The sequence below is a fragment of the Oncorhynchus kisutch genome, linkage group LG12 (assembly GCF_002021735.2).
Source record: "Oncorhynchus kisutch isolate 150728-3 linkage group LG12, Okis_V2, whole genome shotgun sequence".
Classification (NCBI taxonomy): domain Eukaryota; kingdom Metazoa; phylum Chordata; class Actinopteri; order Salmoniformes; family Salmonidae; genus Oncorhynchus; species Oncorhynchus kisutch.
In genome coordinates, this window is record NC_034185.2 from 5,512,760 (window position 1) to 5,524,185 (window position 11,426).

At 41.8% G+C, this 11,426-nt stretch overlaps 1 long non-coding RNA gene across 10 annotated transcripts; it reads left to right on the plus strand.

Moving 5' to 3' along the window:
* Nucleotides 1–4,757: 4,757 nt before the first annotated feature.
* On the plus strand, nucleotides 4,758–11,183 carry LOC109879518 (uncharacterized). 10 transcript variants are annotated; one of them, XR_004211840.1, is made up of 9 exons: nucleotides 4,769–5,569; nucleotides 6,668–6,709; nucleotides 6,845–6,962; nucleotides 7,182–7,885; nucleotides 8,699–8,792; nucleotides 8,919–9,240; nucleotides 9,368–9,522; nucleotides 9,648–9,987; nucleotides 10,414–11,181. It is a non-coding gene; the product is annotated as an uncharacterized LOC109879518 (long non-coding RNA). The 10 variants fall into 10 exon arrangements; XR_004211841.1 differs by having other exon boundaries at nucleotides 4,758–5,569; nucleotides 6,845–7,377; nucleotides 7,429–7,885; nucleotides 9,368–9,987; nucleotides 10,414–11,183; XR_004211839.1 differs by having other exon boundaries at nucleotides 4,764–5,569; nucleotides 9,368–9,987; nucleotides 10,414–11,182.
* The last annotated feature ends 243 nt before the right edge of the window (nucleotides 11,184–11,426 follow it).

Here is an 11,426-nt window from a genome sequence, read left to right on the forward strand (position 1 = left end):
GAAAACCTGAAAAACAAAGACACGCACGCACACACAGTAACACACACACACACACTCACAGAAGCACACACTCACACACAAACACACACACACAGTAACACACACACACACACACACACACACTCACACACAGTAACACACACACACAGTAACACATACACACTCACACACACACACAGTAACACACTCATTCACACACACACACACACACACACACACACACACACACACACACACACACACACAGGAACACACAGGAACACACACTCACTCACTCACTCACACACTCACACACACACACACACACTCACACACATACACACACAAACACACACACACAGGAATTGTCTTTGCTCTTCCTCACTCTGCTGAAATAAGAGTTGTCTATATTAGAGAGGGGTCATTTGAGTTGCACTCGGGAGACTTTAAATATGTCAACACCTCACAAGGCAACAAATCATTGGCCAGGAGAAGCTGTGGGATATCACCATGTGGGATTGTCAGAGATCAGATTCAGAGGTTACTACCACTAGCGGTTCTGGCGGGGGGGGGGGCCTCCTTGTGGCCCCCCTAAATGTGAAGTATGAAATCATTTTTACATAACAAATTTTTGATATCGTTCTTTTTTCTTTTTCTTTTTACATCTGTTATTAGACAGTGGCAACGATGATGATTATGAACAATGGTCTTTTTCCTGCTAATGCAGTGAAGAGCATCTCCACTGATGTGCTGTGCTGTGGGGCAACACCAGACTATCGAGTTCCTAATCTAACCGCCAGAAGCTATAGAGAAGCACCATCTCCAGCCAGGTGGTTCTCCTGATGAACATTTTTTAAGTTCACCGGGTTCATACTTGTACCCGTACCAGACTGGATGTAAATCAAACTGCCTGACAGCTATTGAACGATCACCCATGGGGTTTAGATCAAGTTTAGATAAAGTACTGTAAATGGCTGAATGGAATCTGGCATTGTCTCAGTACTCCCTCTACAAAGTATGTATAAAGATTAATATTTTATTTAACTAGGTAAGTCAGTTAAGAACAAATTAATATTTACAACGATAGCCTACCTTGGGAACATTGCCTTGTTGAGATTTTTTTTAAACTTTGTCAGCTCAAGGATTCGAGACAGAAACATTTAGGTTACTGGCCCAATGTAGCCACTAGGCTACCTGCTCCAACCACTAGGCTACCTGCTCCAACCACTAGGCTACCTGCTCTAACCACTAGGCTACCTGCTCCAACCACTAGGCTACCTGCTCTAACCACTAGGCTACCTGCTCCAACCACTAGGCTACCTGCCTCTAACCACTAGGCTACCTGCTCTAACCACTAGGCTACCTGCTCTAACCACTAGGCTACCTGCCTCTAACCACTAGGCTACCTGCCTCTAACCACTAGGCTACCTGCCTCTAACCACTAGGCTACCTGCTCGAACCACTAGGTTACCTGCTCTAACCACTAGGCTACCTGCTCTAACCACTAGGCTACCTGCCTCTAACCACTAGGCTACCTGCTCGAACCACTAGGTTACCTGCTCTAACCACTAGGCTACCTGCTCTAACCACTAGGCTACCTGCTCTAACCACTAAGCTACCTGCTCTAACCACTAGGCTACCTGCCACTAGGCTACCTGCTCTAACCACTAGGCTACCTGCTCTAACCACTAGGCTACCTGCTCTAACCATTAGGCTACCTGCTCTAACCACTAGGCTACTTGCTCCAACCACTAGGCTACCTGCTCTAACCACTAGGCTACCTGCTCTAACCACTAGGCTACATGCCTCTAACCACTAGGCTACCTGCTCTAACCACTAGGTTACCTGCTCTAACCACTAGGCTACCTGCTCTAACCACTAGGCTACCTGCCTCTAACCACTAGGCTACCTGCCTCTAACCACTAGGCTACCTGCTCTAACCACTAGGCTACCTGCTCTAACCACTAGGCTACCTGCCTCTAACCACTAGGCTACCTGCTCTAACCACTAGGCTACCTGCTCTAAGCACTAGGCTACCTGCTCTAACCACTAGGCTACCTGCCGCCCCTAAACTAAACACAAACGACATACAACATCTGAGATGACACCAGCTTATTGTCCCTGGCTGGCAGTCACAGAGGCAGAAGCATAGGCTGTGGCTTTGACACTGTCAACAACAATGACACGCGAATGGACTCACCAGACAGGGGGCCCTGAGGGAGAGAGAGAGAATCTTGTCTAGAAGAAGAGAGCGAGATCCTTCCTGTCACTGTTGGGCGGCGTTGAGCGGCTGCAAAACAGGAAGCTTTCCCTGAGAAGAAACAGAAAACAGCCATGTAATTAACCTCAGAAGAGAAGCAGTGGGCTGTAATGCTACAATTTGACTCTGTTACCTCTGAAGAGAAGCAGTGGGCTAGTTCTCACACATATATATATATATATATATATATACACATATCGAAGCTTGATATATATATAAATATATATAAACAAACTCCGTCCTGGGGACTCAAAGAGATGTACGTTTGGCACGTTTTGGTTTTTGCTCTTGCCCTACACAGCTGATTCAAACAATCGAAGCTTGATGATGTGCTAAGGCATATATATATATATATATATGCCTTAGCACATCATCAACACCAAAGACAAAGGCAAGACATAATACTACAGTCAAACATACATCACAAAATAATTATTCTTACCACTCAACAAGTCCTATATACAAATGTGTATTCTTCACTACTTCTTCTTCTTCTGTATGTAGGCCCCCTGTTGACTCCAGGTAGTGGTACTCAGGGCATTGTGTGACATCTGTAACATCTGTCGTCATTGGTCACCCAAGCACTTTGCTTTACTTGGCATTGAGTCAGTAGGCACACAGGGATAAACACTATGAAACGGTTCTCATCTACATGTGTTTTCCTAAGTCATATGTTTATTTAAGGGTTCACAGCGAAGCTGAGAAACTTGGTGTTATTGTCAGATTTGCATTTTTTTTTTTTTTTTTTTGGCAAGGTCAAACAATTCATGTATAGATGGGTGACTTATTTTATAATTTGCCACACAGGAACTAGAGGCCATGAGTAACTGAGTCTAAAAGAATGGCACCGATTGACCTATAGGAGGCCCTGTAATAAGCAGCTTAAACCTTCACTTAAACCTTCATATCGGTCGTTTGACCTTGAGACTTGAAACTTTGTATGTAGGGGTCTTTCCTCACGCTGATCAAATCTGGCTCAAGGACCAATAAGGTCCGTCTGGATAGAATAAGACAAAATTAATTATCTCTTTTAACTTAGTTTGAGAAAAGCTAAGTCATTAAAGATCAAATTAACACTGGTATGTAGGCCCATGCTACATCTCTGAACGAAGTTTGAGAAAAGCTAAGTCATTAAAGATCAAATTAACACTGGTATGTAGGCCCATGCTACATCTCTGAACTTAGTTTGATGAACCAAGTTTGTAGTTTAGCATTGATATCTTTTTAAAAAATAAGGAAACTATTAACAATTCCCTTTAGTGATGCTAATGTAACGCTAACACTTAAAATAATCTGAAACAATCTTCTTCTCATGGACTAAAAGCCAGATTCACTCTGAAGTTGGTCTTTGGATTCATCACAGTAGTCCCTAAAGAGTTTGACAAAATAACGTTGATGCATTCATAGATGCCCACACTAGAAATGCATATAAGCTAATATGCTAAAATGCTCATATGCTAATGTGCTGATATGTTAATATACTAATATGCTAAAATGCTCATATGCTGATATGTTAATATGCTAATATGCTCATATGCTAATGTACTGATATGTTAATATGCTAATATGCTAAAATGCTCATATGCTAGTATGTTGATGTGTTAATATGCTAATATGCTAAAACATGCTAGAAATATTTAGTCTTCTCAAGAACATATATATATGTTGTTTATAACAGTCACAGTCTGCCCCCTAGTGTTCATTGGTTAACCAACGTGTAGGAGTATCCACTGACTGGACTAAACATTAGGAGCACCTTCTTAATTTATAGATTGTTTTATTCAAACAATTTTTGGGGGGGTAGATCAGATTTAATATTGCAGATAGAACATCCATCAATGTAATTGTCTGTATCATTTCCAATCCCCCATATATATTTTCTGTAAATATACAGCACCAGTCAAAAGTTTTAGAACACCTACTTATTCAAGGGTATTTCTTTATTTTTACTATTTTTTTTAATACATTGTAGAATAATAGTGAATACATAAAAACTATGAAATAACACATATGGAATTATGTAGTTAACCTTTATTTAACTAGGCAAGTCAGTGAAGAACAAATTCTAAATAACAATGAAGGCCTACCAAAATGCAAAAGGGCTCCTTTTGGGGACGGGATTAAAAATTTAAATAAATGTAATTAACATATTGGACAAAACACACATCACAACAAGAGAGACAACACTACATAAAGAGAGACCTAAGACAACAACACAGCATTGCAGCAACACATGACAACACAGCATGGTAGCAACACAACATGACAACAACATGGTAGCAACACAACCTGGCAGCAGCACAACATGGTAGCATTTATCCCAAGACCAACGCAGAGGCATCACTGTAATCATGTATCAAGTGTTTGCAGAAGGGAGAAGCCCGAGACGTCCAAGTTGTGGAAAGGATCATAATTATGTGTTATAAAAGTGATGAATATGTGACATGTTTGCAATTGCGGTCGGGAATCACGAAGCCACGTCTTCTTAATGCCCCACAAGGGGCGAAAGAGAACGAGGCGGCCAAAGTCACGGTTATACTGAGCATTTCATATGCAGCAGCTGTGAAAGAGGTTGAGGGGTTGAATGGTGCATCAGAAGAGTCCATGGTGGTGGATTGGCCTACACTGCAGGATGCAGGGGTTTCCTTTCACCAGCAGGATCCTGACATTTTAAAGATTTAAGAAGGTGGACGTTGTGGCTTTTATAGCTGTGGTAATTAATGGCACTGCCAAGGCAGAGCAGTTCCTGGAGCTGAAAGATTTTCAGCAAAGGAGTTAAATGGAATATTGGCACAAGCTGTACCACCCTCTCAGGTCCTAGTGCTTGAAAAGGGAGATAGGGGAACTACAAGAAGGAAGAAGTGTACTATTTTTAATTAGGGTGGATTTAGTTTTACTGTTATGTATGTTTTTTTTTGGGTTACACCTTTTGGGGTGTAGTCCGCCATAAAACCCACAGAGGAAGAAAGAACCACTACAAGGTCCCGGATAGCACGTATCTTTTAAAACAATCAATCGTTTTCTATAATCTGTCATTTGTTGTACCCCCTATCATATCATATGTTATCATTGTCTATTTGTATAGTTCTTGTATGTATACAGATTATTCTACATTGTAAAAACTAGCACGTATCTCTAGTTCTGAGCCTTCAGTATCCCATACTGCATAGCGAGTGTGTTTGCATTTTACATTCATCGGCGCTACTGTTTTTGTTGGCAGGGCATTTTCTTTTAGGAATTATCAGTTTATTTTTTAAATAACGAATCTTAGTTTTAAGTACATCACACGCAAACATGGAGATCGGCACAGAAATAAGCAAGAAAATACGGGTGAGGTTATTTCGATACAATTCAAATCAATAGACTGTATTGACATGTCAAGTTAATTGACCTACATTGTCAAAGTATTACATATAACAAAAATGGTGGGACCAACAACAACAATAATAATCATAATAATCGTACTACTATTTGTCTTGGAAACGTAGCTAGCTACTGTACCCGTACCAGCAACTGAAAAACAAACAACAACAAAAACGGATAAAAAAAATATTTTCACACGATTTCGATACGGAAGTGACTTTTTCGTGGCAGGTTGGGAGAATTAACGTTGCATGTTAGGAGACTGAGGTTAAGGTTAGCGAAAATGCTCTCCAACCATCTAAGTGGCGTAAAAAGTGTGACCCTTCGCAACGAAAGCTAGTGTTTCTATTGGACAGATTCAGGCAGGTCCCCTCACTGTTTGCTGAACCTGTCCAATAGAAACACTGTTTTGGAGTAATGGGGTTTAGTCAGTAGTCCAAACAGTTGCAAAACGCCGATAAAAACGAGAGTTTCTATTGGACAAATGCAGTTTGATCCATCCCCGTTTGCTTCCGTTTAAGAAACGTTTTGCAACAGAATCGGCGGAATGAATACACCCTAAGTAACGCTGTCTAGGTAACCCCATGAGACAATTTGTGAAAAGATGTCGAAAAATACAATGACATCTAATTACACTTTTATGCTTGCATTTTGGCATGATAATAATTGTTCTGAACGTTATCCAGATAAATGTAGCTACGTTGGCTAGCCAGGCAAGGGGATGCGAGAGAGTCATTACAAACTGGTATTGTGTTATTGGCTGTATGTTTTGTTTACTCCATGTGTAACTCTGTTGTTGTTTGTGCCTCACTGCTTTGCTTTATCTTGGCCAGGTCGCAGTTGTAAATGAGAACTTATTCTCAACTAGCCTACCTGGTTAAATAAAGGTGTTCTCAACTAGCCTACATGGTTAAATAAAGGTGTTCTCAACTAGCCTACCTGGTTAAATAAATCAAAATAAACATGTAAAGTTACAGTAGCTAGGTTGTCTTTTTTTTTTTTTTTACCAAGTCTAGCAATTCACAATGTATTTTTAAAATATATATATATATATATATATATTAGGCTGCTTCAAGGGGAAACTTCAAGAACTCGGTGCCTATGTTGGTAAGTGTGAATATCATCAGTTTTTTGGAACTCATGTGCATCAGCTGCTATCTTAACTGTTTCTACCTTCTTAAAATGGGTTGTAGAATCCCTTGCTCTTCATATGTGATTTTTGTTTGTAACTGTCTCCCCAAGATGAAGAGTTACCAGACTATATCGTGGTGATGGTGGCCGAAAACAAGAAGACTTCACAGCAGATGTCTGACGACCTGGCCCTCTTCCTTGGAAACAATACCATCAAGTTTACAGTCTGGTATATATAGCTAACCAGCTAGGCCTGGTCCTAGTTCTGTTTGTACTATCTTGTCAAATTCTAAGGTCATTTAATTTATGTTTGGCAAGACAGCATAAACAGATCTGGGAACAGGTTATAGCTAGTTAGGTGTCTTGAGTTGAGAGGATGGGGGTGTAACTTTGTCTGGTCTATTTCCATGGGTGTAAATGATTATCCTAACCCTGGTGTCATTAACAGGTTACACAGAGTCCCTGAGAAGCTGAGCTCTGTGGCAGTAGGTAGGTTCAGGTTAACACGGAGTCCCTGAGAAGCTGAGCTCTGTGGCAGTAGGTATGTTCAGGTTAACACGGAGTCCTGGAGAAGCTGAGCTCTGTGGCAGTAGGTATGTTCAGGTTACACGGAGTCCCTGAGAAGCTGAGCTCTGTGGCAGTAGGTATGTTCAGGTTACACGGAGTCCCTGAGAAGCTGAGCTCTGTGGCAGTAGGTAAGTTCAGGTTACACCAAAGGAGTCTGTGCTTTCACTGAAAGTAACACTGTAGCGACTGGTGAGAGAGGGTATCGCCTTATCAGAGATCAAAAGAACCCGAGATGGATATGTAACAGACTTCAAGGCCAGGGTTGTTATAATACTGGACTATAAAGGCATCTTGTGTGTTGAGCGTTTACTCTTTTCTGTTCTTGAATAGAGACCATGCATTTTTTAAACAAATGCTTTATCTGTTGAAAGGTGTTATCTGTCCATGTGTAACTAAATTGACAATCTCTCTCTCTCTCTCTCTGTCTCTGTCTCTGTCTCTGTCTCTGTCTCTGTCTCTCTCTGTCTCTGTGTGTGTGTATCTAGAACCAGAGGAAGAGTGAGGGGTCGAAGGGGCTTATGGTGTCCAGTTCTCGCTCTCTGATAGGACAGAGGCCCGCGTGTCCATCTCTGCCCATGAGCACAGGTAAGTGTTGATTTAGGAGACATGGATTAAATGTTGAACATATCACAGTTCTAGTTGGCTTTGATAATGTGGAAGAGCCCTAACACTAACTCATAAGACCTCTGAAGACCTACATGTCATTCAGCTATATAGAGCTTCAGCATTTTATCGTAAGCAAACAGCCCAGCTTTGACTTAGGACATTTAGTTAAAGTGGAATCCTTGGGACATTTAGTTAGAGTGGAATCCTTGGGACATTTAGTTGAAGTGGAAGCCTTGGCACATTTAGTTGAAGTGGAATCCTTGGGACATTTAGTTAGAGTGGAATCCTTGGGACATTTAGTTAAGGTGGAAGCCTTGGCACATTTAGTTAAAGTGGAAGCCTTGGCACATTTAGTTAAAGTGGAAGCCTTGGCACATTTAGTTGAAGTGGAAGCCTTGGGACATTTAGTTCAAGTGGAAGCCTTGGGACATTTAGTTCAAGTGGAAGCCTTGGGACATTTAGTTCAAGTGGAAGCCTTGGGACATTTAGTTCAAGTGGAAGCCTTGGGACATTTAGTTCAAGTGGAAGCCTTGGGACATTTAGTTCAAGTGGAAGCCTTGGGACATTTAGTTCAAGTGGAAGCCTTGGGACATTTAGTTCAAGTGGAAGCCTTGGGACATTTAGTTCAAGTGGAAGCCTTGGGACATTTAGTTCAAGTGGAAGCCTTGCCACAGTAGAAAAACTGTCTTGTATCCTGTTTTGAACATCCCTTGTCTGTCACATAAATTGTACACTCCATTATTTGTGTCCCCAGTGTGTTATCTGTGTATTGACCCATGTCTCTGTTTCTAGACCCTCCTTGCCAAACAAGCCAACAAGAACCTGATGATGAGGGCTATTTCTGAGGCCCAGGTCTCCATTAACAAGACTACAGCCTTCCCAGCTGGTATGTTTTGCTTTGTCAATCTGCCTGAATAAAGATGGTGACCTTTTATTATAGTAATCCCTAAAGGTTCATAAAAAAGATGTGTTCATTTGCCCCTTCCTGTTTTTTTTGTGTTTTTTTTACTAGGCAAGTCAGTTCAGAACAAATTCTTATTTTCAATGACGGCCTAGGAACAATGGGTTAACTGCCTGTTCAGGGGCAGAACAACAGATTTGTACCTTGTCAGCTCGGGGATTCGAACTTGCAACCTTTCGGTTACTCGTCCAACTCTCTAACCACTAGGCTACCCTCCCGCCCCATGGAGTACCTGTTGCAAAGATGCCTTCGCTGTCTCACTGTCAATCTGCCTGAATTAATCTTACCTATTGGACATGGGTTGTCCTGTTTATTATCATGACACCTGGGTCGTATTCATTAGGCACCAAATGGATCAAAACGGACTGAAATGGTGAGGGACTACAACTACCTGAACGTTTTAAATAAAAACCTTTTGTTTTTTGTTTGCAAATTATTTATTTTTTTACTACGTTGTGCACTAATGAGTACGATCCTGTTGCCTTCATGTCTTCCCCTAGTACCACAGAGACAAACAGTTCCCATGGCTCCCAGGACCCGTTCAGCCAGCGATGAGATGAAAGCAGCCATCGAGCTGGTTCAGGAGCACCTCTGCGGGCCCCCAGGGGACAGATTTATCCCCCCCCCCCTCAGTCTCAGGCCCCCAGGCAGCTAGGTACAGTGCATTCAGAAAGTATTCAGACCCCTTGACTTCTTCTACATTTTGTTACGTTACAGCTTTATTCTAAAATTGATTAAATTTTCCCCCCCCCCCTTCAATCTACACACAATACCTCAAAGATTTCTGCCATGGCACAACCCAAGGGGGGGCGCCAACCCAGACAGGATGACCACATCAGTGACTCAACCCACTCAGGTGACGCACCCCTCCTAGGGACGGCATGGAAGACCACCAGTAAGCCAGTGGCTCAGCCCCTGTAATAGGGTTAGAGGCAGAGCATCCCGGTGGAAAGAGGGGAACAGGCCAGGCAGAGACAGCAAGGGCGGTTCATTGCTCCAGAGCCTTTCCGTTCACCTTCACACTCCTGGGCCAGACTACACTCAATCATATGACCCACTGAAGAGATGAGTCTTCAATAAAGACTTAAAGGTTGAGACCGAGTCTGCATCTCTCACATGGGTAGGCAGACCATTGCATAAACATTTAGCTCTATATGAGAAATCCCTGCCTCCAGCTGTTTGCTTAGAAATTCTAGGGACAATAAGGAGGCCTACGTCTTGTGACCGTAGTGTATGTGTAGGTATGTACGGCAGGACCAAATTGGAAAGAAATGGAATTCTACAGTATTTCAATTAAATGTTTAATTAAAGGACAAAATGACATGCATTTACATGTATGTTTTGATTACAGTGGGGAGAGTAGCATTAGCCATCTCAAAATATTAAGGGATTTTCTTAAGATGTTTTTCATAATTTGTTTGTATGTATCTCACATATAATTTAAAAGTCAGCATTAATGTGTCTGCAATAGAATAGATGTGCCAAAAATGAATATAGACATTTAATAAATGCATTTCTTTTATCTTCCTAAATAATGGTGGGGGAGAACAAAGATGGAGGCAAGGTGGCTTCAACACAATGGTGAGGGAGAGCCAAGATGGAGGCAAGGTGGCTTCAACACAATGGTGAGGGAGAGCCAAGATGGAGGCAAGGTGGCTTCAACACAATGGTGAGGGAGAGCCAAGATGGAGGCAAGGTGGCTTCAACACAATGGTGAGGGAGAGCCAAGATGGAGGCAAGGTGGCTTCAACACAATGGTGAGGGAGAGCCAAGATGGAGGCACAGTGGCTTCAACACAATGGTGAGGGAGAACCAAGATGGAGGCACAGTGGCTTCAACACAATGGTGAGGGAGAGCCAAGATGGAGGCAGGGTGGCTCCAACACAATGGTGAGGGAGAGCCAAGATGGAGGCAGGGTGGCTCCAACACAATGGTGAGGGAGAGCCAAGATGGAGGCAGGGTGGCTCCAACACATCAAGTGTATTTATAAATCATATATAAAGCAAAGCATACTTACCTGGATTACACTCTGATAATAAAATGGTGCATCTGGAGCAAATATGGCTCTGGGCCAATGGAGGCTCGTCAGAGGAGGAAGGGGAGGACCATCTTCCTCGGTGAATTTCATAAAAATAAAATAGTGAAACATTCAAAACTGTTTTCCTTTTTTAGATAAAACATTTTTTTGTAATGAAGGTCTAGAGTCACCTCAACAGCACTCTCTTGGGTAGCAAATCAAATTTGATTGGTCATATACACATATTTAGCAGATGTTATTGGTCATATACACATATTTAGCAGATGTTATTGGTCATATACACATATTTAGCAGATGTTATTGGTCATATACACATATTTAGCAGATGTTATTGGTCATATACACATATTTAGCAGATGTTATTGGTCATATACACATATTTAGCAGATGTTATTGGTCATATACACATATTTAGCAGATGTTATTGGTCATATACACATATTTAGCAGATGTTATTGCGGGTGTCGTGAAATGCTTGTGTTTCTAGCTCCAACAGTGCAGTGATATATAACTAAATGCTT